Raw genomic sequence first — 16901 nt, 5'->3', positions numbered from 1 at the left:
CCTTTGAAAATATAATTTGTAATGTCTAAGGGAGATATTACTCCTAATATCTTCTTTTAGATATTAGAAATAATATCACAGGGTGTACACCCACCCTGTGGTGATATTAGGAGTAATATCTTCTTTAAAATATTACTAAGGTTTTACATGACCTTGTGGCTTCTGCTGTCTTGAATGGCCTTTGACATCCCCTAAGGGAGCTCACTCTAGAGGCCTTCATCAGAGGCCACATGAAGACAGAGGCTCTGATACCATATTAACCATGTTTTTTTATGTATCCTGACGCTTTGACATCTAGGGCCTTGCTGACCGTGCCAGGCCTGTCCCTCCCAGGGTTAGCCAGTTCCTAGAGACAGTAAACAACTTGCCCATGAGCGTGCTTTTCACACACAAGCTAACCAGTCCAGAGCTCATGCCCCCAGTTACCTACTCCATCAGCCTTCCACAGGACTCACACACTCTAGGCCACTGTTCCTCTGCCCTAAGCACCCCAGGGCCAGGTACCAGACAACTAGGGACAGCCCCTATACCCAGAGCCTGCTGAAATTACTCAAACTTAATAGCTAACCTTAACCCTGCTCATCTTGCCTCACTCCTTCCCGTGGAAACCACCATAAAGGCTCTGCCCATGTTTTTCCATCACTCCTGCCTTCTCGCTGACCATAGTGCCTCCCTATATGGTGCTGCATGGCACAGCACTTTCCCTTCTCTTGGGATCTGTGAGTAACAAACTCTCTTTTCAGTGGTAATCGACCCTTGATCTGTCGGTCTCTCCGTACCTGAAGAATAATGCAACTCATATATATTTTTAAATCAACTAAAATTTATTTAATTAAGCATAAAGTTACTTTCACATTTGGCTATAACCACAGTAAATACAGTTCTTGGCATAAGGCCATGGCCTTTAAAATTTAAAGCCTCCCCACCCGCAAAATTACATATATAAAACTCCCACTATTGTTTCTATAATAGTGGATTTGTTCATCAAATTAAAATAGTTATACTATCTAGAATAAAATAAAATGGAAATAATTTACTCATAAGATTCATATTTAAATCATCCTTATTTACAATATACTATCCTGAGAATTATAATTCCATTAAGTTTCAATTTGAACAAAGTGTAATCATTGAAGTAACAGCAGTTACTTCAACTGAAATGAGAACAATCAAAATGACTTTTGAAGAGAGCAAAAATATTGTCAGTTTTCTTGCCGTGGTTCTGGATCTTCAGTAGCAGGCTCATTTGAAGGCAGACTCAACCCTGAAAGGAACTCGCTCTATCTTCAGAATGTGGGGGTGGGGGGGCAAAATCCAGGTCTTGGGGGAAGGTAAGGAGGAAAACCCCTCGGTGGATAGACATTTCTCATTGCAAATGGAGCACGTGGTGGACCTGGGACATCCCTTGGTGGAAAATAATCTGGAGAAGCTCCAAACATGGTTCCTGGAGGAGGTGGAGGGAAAGGAGGTCCTCTTCTCATGAACGGGCCCCTCATATCCACTGGCAACAACGGACCTCTGATTGGAGTGAGAGCTGGAGGAACAAAGCCCGGGCCAGTTGCTTCATTTTCAGCGGGGAGAGATGAATCAGGCACATTTAAATTACCAAGATTATCTTTGGTATCATTTCTACTGGATTCCATTTCTGAAGGCATTGACCCATCCATTTTATCCGAAGAAGGCATATTAAAACTTCCGAGTTCTGCTGGTCCAGAGCGTCTAGCAGAATTAGAATAAAATGTGTCTTGCCTCTGTGGAGGAAGAGCTGAATCAGGATATGATTGTCCTGGTGGAGGAAACATCATCCTACGGTCCTGTTCCCACGGAGGCGACAGGGGCCCAGTGTCAGAAGGAGCCCTATGAGGACTGGTTAACCTCTCACAGCTTGATTCTCCTCTTTCATTGGTAATCTGATGGTCCAGAGGATTCCCTGGGCCTCTTGGACCTCTTCCTCCTCCCATTGGAAGCGAAGGTGAGAGTCTCCGTGGACCCTCCGACAAAGTTGGAGGATAGAGAAAAGCTCTCATTTCAGATGAAGGCCGACCCAGTGGAGAGGGACCATATGAGGAATGCTGTCTGCCAAATGCTGTATTTGGAACATCAAGTGCATAAGGATCTTTTTCTAAAAGTTTCATTTTAAACTCTGTTTCGGCTAATTTTTGTCTGTTGTGAGCATTTTCTTTCCTTAAATCATTGAGGTTTCTTTCAGCAATCCAAGCTGCAAAATAATTACCATCTACTTTTTTCTTATAGGAAATAATCTTCCCTTGATAAAAATGAAGAACTCTCTCAAATTGTTCTTCCAGATCTTTGGCTCGCTTTCTGCAGGTCTCCAGCTCTCCAGTGCCATGGCTGATCGTTTCGTCTACTTTAGAAAGTTTCTCTTCTTTCTCTAACCAGTAATTTCCCTCTACTAGTAATTTCCTGTATAGCTTCATTCTATTTTCTTGATATAATTCTGTCATTACCTTTAGTTTCTGTTGAAGCTTCTGATTCTCACTTTCAAAGTGTGTGTTTTCCGACTGCAAAGATGCTTGTTCCGTCTGAAGGTTTTTAATATGCTCTCTGAGTTCCTTCTTGGTTTCATCAACTTCAGATAACTGAATATAAAGTTCGTTTCTTTCTCCTTCTAAGGTTGTTAAAGAATCATTTAACTTAGCTGCACGAATCAGTTTCTTCAAAGCTCGTTTTGGAGGATTGTCTAAGTTAGCACCATCTTCTGATTCACTGTTCATTTCGAATTCCAAGTTACCATCATCTGTTATGTCTTCTTCCAGCATAGCACCCAGATCTTTCATCTTTTGCAAGCGTTCAGTCAGAGTCTTGATGTGATTTTCTTTACCATTTAGAACTTGTTCTGCATGTACTTTGGAGTCTTCAAATGTTATTTTCTGTTTATTAAGTTCACTCACTTGTTCTTTCCATACTTCAGCTTCTTGCAAAAGCTGTTTCTGGCTTTCCCGAAGTTGAGAATTTTCATTCAAAGCATCTTGTATTGCTATCTTCAGTTGTTCTTCATTCATTTGAAATCTCTTCAAGGTCATTTTGGCTTCAGCTACTTGGGGTTTGAGGGATTTTGACTCATCTTTTAGAGACTGTATGCCTTTGGAAATATCCGCCATCAATTCATCTTGTTCAGAATGTTTCGATTTCTCTTCTTTTAACTCTTTTTCTAGACAGAGTATTTCATGCTCAAGTTCAGAATTGGACCGGTTCAGCTTTTCACAGGTGGCCTCCAAACTTTGTGCTTCTGTTGCCTCCTTCTCAGAGCTGGCATCCTCTAAAGATGACTCTACTTCATAGGCTTCATACTCTTTTTGAACAAGGCTAAACTTTTCAAGTAATCTACATTTTTCTTCAATTAGTCCAGAAAGCGCCTCAGCAAGGTTTTTCTCTCTTCCCGCATAAAGCTGACTCCTAACCGATCTAAAACTTCTCCACAAGAAAAAGGGAACAGCAAAAAATCCAACGACAGCTGCACGTATCACCAATTCCCATGGAAAACCATAAGGAGTCGAATCTGGTCTCCTGCCTTCAGGCAGTGCTGCCATAACCCTGCGTGGCTCCTCCAGGAGCAGCCCCCAGTAAGGCTGAGGGGTAGTCCCGGGCTCCTCCATAGCGCCAAGGCTGCTCTGGCGGTGGCCACCGCAGTAACCCAGCCGTCCGGGCCACAGTTAGCCGCGAAGAACACACAGGCTTAGGTTAGGAACAGAATCTGCACCTGGCCACCGGAGCAGACCACTGCGGTTCCGGCTGCGGGGGGAGCTGGGGGACGCGGGAACCCACAGACCTTAGGGGGACGCGGGAACCCACAGACCTCACAGGCCCATAGAAAACGTACAGTAAAAATATAGCATTAAAGATTTTTTTAAAAGATATCCTTCTATAGAGTACTTATCATAAATAAATGGAGCTTGCAAGATTGAAAATTGCTGTGGATTAGTTAGTAAGTGGTGAGTGAATGTGAAGGCCTAGGGCATTACTGTACTCTACTGCAGCCTTCACAAGCACTGCACACGTAAGCCACATTAATTAATTAAAATTGTTTTATTCAATATAAATTAACCTTAGCTTACTGTAACTCTTTTACTTTATAAATGTTTAAATTTTTTTAACTTTTTTACTTTTTTGTAATAACAGTTCACTTACAACCACATTGTATAGCTGTACAAAAATATTTTCTTTATATCCTTACTTTGTAAGCTTTTTTCTATTAATTTTTTTTTTTTTTACTTTTTAATAGTTTTTTGTTAAAAACCAAGACATAGACACACACATTAGCCTCAGCCTACACAGGGTCAGGATCATCAATATCACTGTCTTCCACCTCCACATCTTGTCCCACTGGAAGGTCTTCAGGGTGGATAACACGCATGGAGCTGTTGCCTCCTATGATAACAATGCCCTCTTTTGGATACTTCCTGAAGGACCAGCCTGAGGCTGTTTTATGGTTGACTTCTAACCGTACACTCTAAAATAATGACAAAAATTATAGTACAGGTTGGTCCAGTGATAGTGGGTTATCACAACTTACAACATTTAGTATCACTAAAGTTGGTATAAAACCCTCCACTGCTAAATTTAAATGGTTTACAGTTTTTGTGTGTTTTTTCTTTTTGTTTTTTTTTTTGAAAAAAATAGGCTGGGTACCGTGGCTCATGACTGTAATCCCAGCACTTTGGGAGGCTGATGCAACCAGATCACTTGAGGTCAGGATTTCAAGACCAGCCTGGCCAATATACTGAAACATCTCTATTAAAAACACAAAATTAGTTGGGCATGGTGGTGCACACCTGTAATCCCAGCTACTCAGGAGGCTGAGGTAGGAGAATCACTTGGACCAGGAGACAGAGGTTGCAGTGAGCTAAGATAGCACCACTGCATTTCAGCCTGGGCAATAGAGCGAGACCCAATCTTAAAAAAAGAATAATATAGTATATACATAAATATCAATTCCTCATTCATGAGGAATCTTGTTGATCATTCCAGTTTCTTCATATTGAGGAGGGGCATCCTGGGCAATCTCATACCATGGGTAACTATGTCGTCCCCCAGGAATCACAGGTTAATCTAATACTGTTCTTTTCTTCTGAAACAATCTTTCTTTTTCCAGTCCCCTACTTCCACCAAAGACAAATGTCAGCAAGACAAACCTACCTGCAAAATAAGCTGCAGTCCCATAAACGTGGCCTGATTACCCCAGAAAGTGCAGCAAGAATTACTGTCCACATAGGCTCTCCTAAATTGGCCTTGCTGGAACCTCTCACAAGGTCATTTCAGTCAAAGACCTGGGTAAATAGCCTGTTCATCCACCTGTGTCACAGTATAAAATACAATAGATTCTTATTGAACTTATGCAAACAAACACATTGCCATTAATTAAGAATATTCACAAATAATTTACAAATTATGAAGAAATTAGGCATAGAGAGAACTATACCTCAAATTCTGTTTGAGGAAAGCACATTGTATTCAATATACTTAAAGTATACTCAGAGGCAATAAAAGCTCCAAAGAAAAAAAATTCTCCAGGCTCTGAAAAACAAAACAAAAAAAATCAGCAATATTTCAAATGAAAAAACCATAAAAAATTATTTAGTCTCCATTAATTCAGTCCATGCAATCAACTTCTGGTATGCTTCATATTGAGTTAGCAATCTTTATGAACATATCAGCATTTCAGTTAGTGCCCTGGAAGTTTTCTCTCTAATCCAATGGCACAGTATACAAAGTTATCAGAAACCTGCATTCGAGAGGTTGAATTTTTCATAAACTTCCCCAAGGAAGAAAGCCCTGGACTGTAGCTGATTATAAGTCACTTTTTGAGAAGGATCAAAGCAAAACTACAATTGTGGATGACTGAAGTTTTAAGACAGCCATAGTTAAAGGCACAGTTAACGAGGGTATTTTGTTATTCCTGTGGCATACAAGTTAACATAATAATAATAATAGTGTGACAACATATATTAAGACGTATCAGAATTTTAGAACTCTCATATCATCCCGGAACTTCAGGAGGCCAAGGTGGGTGGATCACCTGAGGTCAGGAGTTCAAGACCAGTTTCGTCAACATAGCAAAACCTTACATCCACTAAACATACAAAAATCAGTTGGACATCATGACTCATGCCTGTAATCCCAGCTACTTGGAAGCCTGAGGCACAAAAATCACTTGAACCTGGGAGGCATAGGCTGCAGTGAGCTGAGATTGTGCCACTGCACTCCAGCCTGGGCAACAGAGCAAGACCCATCTAAAAAATAAATAAATAAATAAATAAATCCCAAAGGAAGCTGAACACCACCTCTGATTGACAATGCTTCCTACATAATTCTAACATAACAAACAAGCCAAATAAATGTAATATATCCCTCTTGGACTTCAGGGAACCTTATACCCAAAAAAGTTAGTTTGAGGTCAAAAAGACTGAATTTAGAACTTGAAATTTTGCCATTGGAAAGTTTGTCAGAGATGAAAGTTTTGAGACACCTGACATCACAAAATAGGATTATACAGGTCACTATAAAATAGCCATTCATTTAGCAAAAATGATAATACAAAACAGCTTACCCTTTGATAGTGAGGAGACTCAGCTTCCCAAACAATAAGCCCTAATAAAGACAGCATGAGGCCAACTAAGAGGGAGAGACTCTCTTTTTCTGTAGTTTTACCCAAAAATCTCTTATCTCTTACATGAACATTTTGTTGAAGAGAAAACCAAATTTTACCTTTATATGGTATATTATTAATGTTAAAACTAATTTTAATAAAACCTTATAAACAAATCTATCCAATTGTAATCAGTTTGATCATAAGGTAAGATTTCCATAAACTTTTTATAATCTTTTACAATTTTCTATTAAGGAGTAGATTAATGCTCCAGAAAGGCCCAGATGCTGGCCTTGCATCAGTGTGGTTTTGGTGTTAATGTTTAATTTATAGAAAACCTGAAATAATTTTTTTTTTTTTTTGAGACAGAGTCTTGCTCTGTCACCCATGCTGAAGTACAGTGGCATGATCTTGGCTCACTGCAAGCTCCGCCTCCCAGATTCATGCCATTCTCCTGCCTCAGCCTCCCAAGTAGCTGGGACTACAGGTGCCCGCCACCACACCTGGCTAATTTTTTTTTGTATTTTTAGTAGAGATGGGGTTTCACGGTGTTAGCCAGGATGGTATCGATCTCTTGACCTTGTGATCCACCCACCTCAGTCTCCCAAAGTGCTGGGATTAGAGGCATGAGCCACTGCACCTGGCCCTGAACTAATCTTATCCCTCAAAACCAGCCCTTACAATCTCATGTGCCTACCTCTTCTGCAGTAGTCCCTGAGCCTAGAGGGATTGAATAGTTTTAATTTCTGGCCCTGTGTCTTTTTTTTTTTTTTTTTTTTTTCTGAGATGGACTGTGGCTCTGCCACCCAGGCTGGAGTGCAATGGCACAATCTCATCTCACTGCAAACTCCGCCTCCCAGGTCCAAGCGATTCTCCTGCCTCAGTCTCCCGAGTAGCTGGGATCGCAGGTGTCTGCCACCATGCCCAGCTAATTTTTGTATTTTCAGTAGAGATGGGGTTTCACCATTTTGGTCAGGCTGGTCTCGACCTCCTGACCTCAGGTGATCCACCCACCTCAGCCTCCCAAAGTGCTGGGATTACAGGCGTGAGCCACTGTGCCCAGCCAGCCCTGTGTCTTTTGAAAGCAGATCACGGCTGGGCACAGTAGCTCATGCTGGCAGATCACGTTAGGTCAGGAATTCAAGACCAGCCTGACCAACATGGTGAAACTCCATCTCTGCTAAAAGTACAAAAATTAGTCGGGCATGGTGGCACATGCCTGTAAGCCCAGGTACTCAGAGGCTGGAAGCAGAAGAATTGCTTGAGCCCAAAAGGTGGAGGTTGCAGTGAGCCAAGACTGCACCACTGACTCCAGCCTGGGTGACAGAGTGAGGCTCCATCTCAAAAAAAAAAAAAAAAAAAAAAAAACCCAATCATTTTGATTGTCAGCTTCTCCCGGGTCTGACGACAAGGCTTTGACTGGTGTCAATGCTCAAGATTAAGCAGAAGTCGGTGCCTTCTTCAGACCCAAGAGTCAAAGCCCTGTAATTTAACAGCACAAGGATTAGTTAATAGATATTTTTACTGCAGAAAATCCTATCATTCTAATACGTCACAAATTAAAGCACTGTGATTTGGTGTTTAGGAGCTACTGCCTGCAGCACTTCAAACCACAGTATTAAAGTAGTTAGGCTATTCATTGCATGTGCCTAATTGCTAGCATTCTAGTGACAGAATTGTGGCTAAAAGCATAAAAAATGTGATAGGTCCTACGCGGAACTTATCAAAGTAAGACAACTAACATTTCTCTCCATCACTAAAATATGGTAAATACAAATACCAGTTTTGGAAATTCAGTATGAGGATAAATAATCTCCTTTCACTTAAATGCTATACAACGAAACAAGCACAAAGTAAGAACAAGCGCACAATAATTTCTTTTCAGCTATTTAAAAGAGCATCATTGTCAGGTATGGTGGCTCACACCTGTAATCCCAGCACTTTGGGAAGCTGAGGAGGGCATATCACTTGAGGCCAGGAGTTCAAGACCAGCCCAGTCAACATTGTGAAATCCCGTCTTTACTAAAAACATAAAAAAATTAGCCAAGCATGGTGGCACGTGCCTGTAATACCAGCTACTTGGGAGGCTGAGGCACGAGAATCATTTTAACCGGGGAGGTGAAAGTTGCAGTGAACCCAGATCATGCAATTGCACTCCAGCCTGGATGACAGAGTAAGATTCCATCTCAAAAATAAAATAAAATAAATAAATAAAAGAGCATCATCATACATTTCCAAGATTGGTTTCTAGATACAGTACTGTCAACTGACTAGGTAACTTTCACCACTAAAATTTTCAAACCAATGCAACACTTGTGGATATTTTGTTTTCAAGTATACATAGGAAGGCCCATCAGTGATAAACACCTTGGGATCAAAAATCACTAGAAAGTCTCATACTTGTTTTTGTTACTACTTAATCCAAGTCGATGCCACTTAATGTTTTTTGTTTTTTTATTGTTTTTTTGTTTTTTTGTTTTTTTTTTTTGAGATGGAGTCTTGCTCTGTCGCCCAGGCTGGTGTGCAGTGGTGCAATCTCGGCTCACTGCAAGCTCCACCTCCCGGGTTCACACCATTCTGCCTCAGTCTCCCGAGTAGCTAGGACTACAGGCACCTGCTACCATGCCCGGCTAATTTTTAGTATTTTTAGTAGAGACAAGGTTTCACCACGTTAGCCAGGATGGTCTTGATCTCCTGTCCTTGTGATCCGCCCACCTCAGCCTCCCAAAGTGCTGGGATTACAGGCATGAGCCACTGCACCTGGCACTTAATGTTAATAATAGTAAACGCAACTAAGGTAGTTTGAAAAAAATCTCAATCAATATAATTTCCATAAGGACAAGGCCAGTTTTTCCTGAGCATTAAAATTTTGTACCCATATTACTGTTGTTCCTCATTAAAGGAAAACATCTGAAACCAACTCAAATTATTGATTTCATTGAATTACCTTGGAAATAGGCTAGACATGGTGGCTCATGCGTATAATCTCAGCACTTTGGGAGGCCAAAACGGGTGGATCATTTGAGGTCAGGAGTTCAAGACTAGCCTGGCCAACATGGCAAAACCCCGTCCCTACTAAAAATAAAAAAATTAGAGGTGGTGGTGCACGCCTATAATCCCAGCTACTCAAGAAGCTGAGGCACGAGAATCGATTGAACCCAAGAGGGCAAGTTGCAGTGAGCCGAGATTGTGCCACTGCAGTCCAGTCCAGCCTGGGAGACTAAGCAAGACAATATCTCTAATATTAATAATAATATGAAAAGAGTCACCTTGGAAGTAAACACCATTTAAACATTTTAATTCTCACCTATCTTTTCAAACAGCAAAATAAATGTACTATCTGCTCAAACGTTATAAAAAACGACTTTTATTTATTTATTTATTTATTTGCCAAGAACCTTAAGGCTCTCATAGATCTCAAGATCATCAGAGGTAAGGAAACCAATCAAAACAATTGTTTTATAGTTTAAATTCTGGGATACATGTGCAGGACATGCAGGTTTGTTACATAGGTATACATGTGCCATGGTGGCTTGCTATACCCATAAACCCATCATCTACATTAGGTATTTCTCCTAATGTTATCCCTCCTCTTTAGGTCTTATGTTTAAATATTTAATCCATCTCGAGTTAATTTTTGTATAAGGTGTTTCAGTTTTCTGCATATGGCTAGCCAGTTTTCCCAATACCATTTTTTAAATAGAGAATCCTTTCCCCATTGATTGTTTTTGTCAGGTTTGTCAAAAATCAGATGGGTGCAGATGTGTGGTGTTATTTTCGAGGCCTCTGTTCTGTTCCATTGGTCTATATATTCGTTTTGGTACCAGCACCATCCTGTTTCGGTTCCTGTAGCCTTGTGGTATAGTTTGAAGTGCAATCTCCACCTCCTGAGTTCAAGCGATTCTCCTGCTTCAGCCTCCCAAGTATCTGGGATTACAGGCACCTGCCACCACGCCCAGTTAATTTTTGTTATTTTGTTTTTTTTTTTAGTAAAGATGGGGCTTCACTGTGTTGGCCAGGCTGGTCTTGAACTCCTGACCTCGTGATCTGCCCACCTCAGCCTCCCAAAGTGCTGGGATTACAAGTGTGAGCCACCGCATCCAGCTAACGATTTTTTTAAATAGCCAGGACCTAAGTAAGAAACTTAAAGTTAAATATATAAGTATTTTTTGCCAGTAACTCAGAATATTCAGCTAACAACATTAAATTAGTCTCATTTGACAAAGAAGGTACACAAACAAAGATTATTTTGTTTATTTAGGCTGGGTTCAGTTTTATAACCTTCTATGCCAAACCCTGACACCTCAAAATATCTAGCAGAGGCAAATATAAAACCAAGAAAAAAATGTATGCTGACAATTCTGAAGACATTTCTCCTTTTATTTTATCAATAATTTTAAAGCCGGTTTGTTTATTAAAGGTTTAAGTAAGTCATGTGAACTTGAAAAAGACTTTGGACTTAATGTATGAGTGTTTTTTTATTTATAAGCCAATTTGGTAGACACAACCTATAATGTACATATATAAACATATATAGACATGTATACACATATATAAACAAAGATACAATAGCCTTTGCCTTTGAACTCTAGCCCTGAGATAGCAATACAAATCACCAGTTTATGTGGCTATACTTTGTTTGCCTGGATAGGCAATCCAGTGAAGGCTGTGAACCAAAATTGTGGGTAAAGCAGTTTCCATGGCAATTTGTTTTTTAAAGGCCAGACCTCTCCAGACTCCAAAGAACGCTGAAACCAAACAGCACCATGGGAGAACATTGCATAATAACCAGACCCAAGGCTGGGCATGATGGCTCATGCCTGTATTCCCAGCACTGTGGGAGGTCAAGATGAGTGAATCACGAGGTCAGGAGTTCAAGACCAGCCTGACCAACATGGTGAAACCCCATCTCTACTAAAAATACAAAAATAAGCTAGGTGTGGTGGAGCACACCTGTAATCCCAGCTACTCGGGAGGCTGAGGCAGGAGAATCACTTGAACTCGTGAAGTGGAGGTTGCAGTGAGCTGAGATCATGCCACTGCACTCCAGCCTGGACAACAGAGTGAGACTCCATCTCAAAAATAAATAAATAAATAACCAGGCCCAACCCGGCTTAGAACAGCAGCACAAAAGCCTGGATACACAGAACTCCATCCCACTTTCCCATTCAACAGCAAACTCCAGATTCCAAACAATATTGGGGTCAAACAGTATTACAAAAGAATTTCAGTGTATTGAATTTTAATTTCCCATGGCACGCACACAATCACCAAAACACAATCCAAATGCTACAGCAACAAACAAGCCCCAAGAGTGTCCAAGCTGAAACATTTGGGGTGCTTCCTCTCTATTGGTTGGGCTTGATCAACGTGCAAATAAAATTCCTTTGAAATTTCTCAAATTGAGAGGATCCAATCCTGCTGTGTGGTACCCGCAAGACACTCACTTACCTGGGCACACACACACACAAACACACACACACACAAAAAACACACAATTACAAACAAGCACCCAAGAATGTCCGCACTGAAACAGGGTGCTTCTCTCAAGTCAGTTGGGCTTGTTCAACCTGCAAATGGAAATTCCTATAAATATTTCCCAAATTGAGAGGAGCAGATCCTGCTATCTGGACCCACAAAGGACACTATCCTATGTGGATGCAGATGTCAAATTTTGAAGGGTGCTCTTTCTAGGCAATCAGGAACATGTTTGGGGCCAACAGCAGGACCAGGGGGAGACCAAAACTCACCTCCAGGCAAAATTGGGTGGGCAGCTGCTTAGGAGGGCTTCTGAGATTGCTGGCCTGCAGCAGCCAAATCATGAGCAATGTGTTCCTGGTCAGGGAACCAAATTCTGTTACCAAAACAGCAGGGTTTGGTTTAGGTCCTTCTGCTCCCCACACAGAAAGCCAATGACAGAGATGATGAGTACTGCCAAGGAAGAAGGCTTTAATCGGGTGCTATAGCCAAGGAGATGGGAGGTCAGTCTCAAATCCATTTCCCTTACCAACTAAAATTAGAGGTTTATACGGCAGGGAAGAAATGTAACAATGTGTGGGAAAACAGGAACTAGGGAGTAGTAAGAAAGCAATCATGATGAATGAGAAATGAGATTATCTCATTGTCTGCATGTGGTGATCTGGTGAGTTTCAGTTCTTTGATACGTTTTTTTTTTTTTTGGAGATGGAGTCTTGCTCTGTTGCCCAGGCTGGAGTGCAGTGACGCAATCTCGGCTCACTGCAAGGCTCCGCCTCCCAGGTTCATTCCATTCTCCTGCCTCAGCCTGCTGAGTAGCAGGGACTACAGGTTCCTGCCACCAAGCCCGGCTAATTGTATTTTCAGAAGAGATGGGGTTTCACCGTGTTGGCCAGGATGGTCTCCATCTCCTGACCTCATGATTCACCTGCCTTGACCTCCCAAAGTGCTGGGATTGCAGGTGTGAGCCGCTGTGGCCGGCCATTATCAAAGAAATAAAACAAATACAAGTTTAAGGCTTTAAGACCAGAGGGGTAAATTCCTGTGTTTATCCTAAAGAACTGTCTGTGAGACTATTGGGTCACAGATTGTCAGAGAAAACTGAAACACAGACAATGTCTTACGTAAAGAAGAATCACTGTCATTGCTATCTTTTAGAATAGAACTTATTTTATTCTGATTATAAAATGTTATAGAATTAGCCATCAGAGAAACACAAATCAAAACCACAATGAAATACCACTTCATACTCATTACGTTGGTTATAATCAAAAAGGCAGATAATAACAACTGTTGTGAGGATATGGAAAAGTAGAACCCTCATACACTGCTGGTAGGAATACAAAATGGTACACTGCTTTGAAAACACAGTCTGGCAGTTTCTCTATGTTAACAAAGAGTTAACATATGAACCAGCAATTCTACTCCTCAGTATGCACCCAAGAGAGATAAAAATATATGTCCACACAGAAACTTGTATATGAAATGTACATAACAGCATTATTCATAATAGTCAAAACTTTGAAATAATTCAAAGGTGAATGGATAAATAAAATGTGGTGTATCCAAATCAATGGAATATTTTTTGGCAGTAAAAGGAAATGAAGCACTGATACCTGCTACCACATGGATGGACCTTGAAAACATCATGCTACATGAAAGAAGCCAATCACAAAGAACCACATACATATGATTCTAGTTACATGAAATGTCCAAAACAGACAAATATATGGAAACAAATAATAGATTAGTTGTTTCTAGCCAGGTGCAGCATCTCATGCCTGTAATCCCAGCACTTTGAGGGGCCGAGGCAGGTGGATCACTTGAGGTCAGGAGTTCGAGACCAGCCTGGCCAACATGGTGAAATCCCATCTCTACCAAAAATACAAGCAAATTAGCCTAGTGTGGTGGTGCACGCCTGTAATCCCAGCTACTAGGGAGGCTGAGGCAGCAGAATCACTTGAGCCCAGGAGGCGGAGGTTTCAGTGAGCCGAGATGGTGCCACTGCACTCCAGTCTGGGCGACAGAGCGAGACTCCATTTCAAAAAAAAAAAAAAAAATTAGTGGTTTCCTAGGGCTAGGGAGGTTGGAAATGAGAGGTGATTGGTAATGGGTATGGATTTCTTTCTGCTGCGATGCAAATACTCTAAAATTGTGGTGATGGTTGCACAACTCTGTGAATATATTAACACTTAAAACCATGGAATTGTATTCTTTGTTCTTTTTTTTTTTTTTTTGAGACAGGGTCTCACTCTGTTGCCTAGGCTAAAGTGCAGTGGTGTGATTACACCTTACCATAGCCTGGACCTTCTGGGTTCAAGTGATCCTCCCACCTCAGCCTCTCAAGTAGCTGGGACTACATGCACACACCACCACCACCACATTTGGCTAATTTTTATATTTTTTGTAGAGACAGTTTCGCCATGTTGCCCAGGCCGGTCTGGAACTCCTGGGCTCAAGCAATCCGCCCACCTCTGCTTCCAAAGTGCTGGGATTACAGGCGTGAGCCACCACACGTAGCCAAATTGTAGTCTTTAAGTGAGTAAAATGTATGGCATGTAAATTAGATATCAATAAAGCTGTTGCCAAAAACAGCTGTTTATTAATTGTGGAAAGAGAGAGAAAATTACATAAAACTAGTATGGCCTTCTTTGTCAATCTGCAATATGTAATAGTCTATCTCTTATTTCTCCAGGTGGTCACTCCACTCCCTTTGAGACCATGCATCCCACCAAAAAAGCCCTGGGCTTGCACATACAGAAGGGAGCCCTCCTTCCGTCACCAGAGCTCCAAGCCGTCACTCTTCCCTGCTTCTGCTCCTGAGGCTGGAACCACAATGTCATGTAACGCTGGCCATGGAGGTGCAGTGTGGTCAACACAGAGCTGCCCTTGAGGAGGTCACAGTTTAGAGAAACCACTCACATGTCCTTCCACAAAGGACTGCATCATACGAAAGGAAAATTGATACAATAATGTTATTATGCATAATTTGATCTTTTGAAATCATGTCTATATTTGTGTATGTTTATGAAGCCATAACATATTCCAGAAGAATGCAAATACTATATGTATTAGTCTTGAAGGGAATGGTGTAACAAATTGAGTAGCTCAAACAACAGAAATTTATTGTCACATTCCCAGAGCTAGAAGTCCAAAATCAGGGTGTTGACAGGCCCTTCCTGAGGGCCATGAGAGAAGGATCTGGTCCAAGCCTCTCTCCCTGATGGTGTCAATGGTGATTTGTCCTTGTCTTTACATTGTCTCCCCTGGACACATGTCTGTCTGTCTCTGCATCAAATTTCACCATTTTATAAGGACACTTGTCACATTGGATTATGGCTTACTCAAATGACCTCATTTAACTTGATCATCTACAAAGCCCTTATCTCCTAATGAGGTCACATTTCAAGGAATTGGGTATTAGGACTCCAACATATATTTGTGGGGGACTCAAAAGCCAACCCATAGCACTATTCAAGAAAATAATAAAACAGGCCGGGCGCGGTGGCTCGCACCTGTAATCTCACCATGTTGGGAGGCTGAGGCGGGCGGATCAGTTGAGGTCAGAAGTTTGAGACCAGCCTGACCAACATGGCGAAACCCCATCTCTACTAAAAATACAAAAATCAGCCAGGTGTGGTGGCACACGCCTGTAATCCCAGCTACTCAGAAGGCTGAGGTAGGAGAAATTCTTGAACCCAGGAGGTGGAAGTTGCAGTGAGCCAAGATTGCACTACTGCACCCCAGCCTGGGCAACAAAACAAGATTCCATCTCAAAAAAAAAAAAAAAAAAAAAGAAAAGAAAATTATAAAACAACATTTTTTTCATGGAACCAAACGAATAGTTCAAGGTGTGAGGAAAAGGGATAAAGCAAGAATATGCTCACTTTTCAAACGGCTTTGATTAACACTGAAGGTATGGTTCTTACCCCTGGATGCCTATAATAGCCCAAAGCCAGGGCCAAATTCTGGACTAGTTAAATTTGAACCCCTGAAGGGACAGGGGGTGAATTCCAGGGATCAGTATTTTTTTCTTTTTAATAAACTTTAAAATTTTATCAGCACCACACTTCAACCGATTGAGCTAAACAGGAGCTGAGAAAACTTTTAAATTTTAGAATAGCTTTAGATATATAGAGAAATTGCAAAAGATGGCACAGAGAGTTTCCCATATACTCCACACCCATTTCCCCCAAGTATTAATATCTCACATTAGCAAGGCAAATTGGTCACAGTTAATCAATGTTGAAACATTACTATCAACTAAAGTCCATACTTTATTCAGACTACTTTTTTCCTAACATCCTTTATCTGTTCCAAGGTCCCATCCAGGATCCCATATGACATTTAGCCATCATGTCTCCTTAGGCCCTTCGTGACTGTGACAGTTTCTCAGGCCTTTCTTGTTTTTGATGGTCTTAAAACTTTTGAGGAGTATTGGTCGAATATTTTGTAGAAGATCCCTCAGTTGGGGTCTGTCTGATGTCTCATGATTAGACAGGGCCATGGGCTTTTGGGAGGAAGACCACAGAGGTAAAGTGCCATTGTCATCACATCATGTCAAGAGTACATACAATCAACACGACTCACCACTACTGATGCTGACTTGAACACCTGGCTGAGATGTCTCCATTGGAAAGTTACTTTTCTCCCCTTCCCATACTGTAATCCTTGGAAGAGAGTCACTGTGTGCTACTCACACTTTAGTTGTAGGCAGTTGTGCTCTAGCTCCTTGAGGGTGGAGTATCTACATACATTATTTGGAATTCTTGTGCACATTATTTGGAATTCTCCCACCACAAGTTAAATAATTAATTAA

General features: G+C 41.2%; 1 pseudogene; it reads right to left on the bottom strand.

Moving 5' to 3' along the window:
• Positions 1-803: 803 nt before the first annotated feature.
• Positions 804-3793, bottom strand: LOC100999295 (annotated as a pseudogene).
• Positions 3794-16901: the final 13108 nt, after the last annotated feature.

The sequence above is a fragment of the Papio anubis genome, chromosome 15 (assembly GCF_008728515.1).
Source record: "Papio anubis isolate 15944 chromosome 15, Panubis1.0, whole genome shotgun sequence".
NCBI classification, from domain to species: domain Eukaryota; kingdom Metazoa; phylum Chordata; class Mammalia; order Primates; family Cercopithecidae; genus Papio; species Papio anubis.
This window is presented reverse-complemented; position numbering and strand designations above follow the sequence as displayed.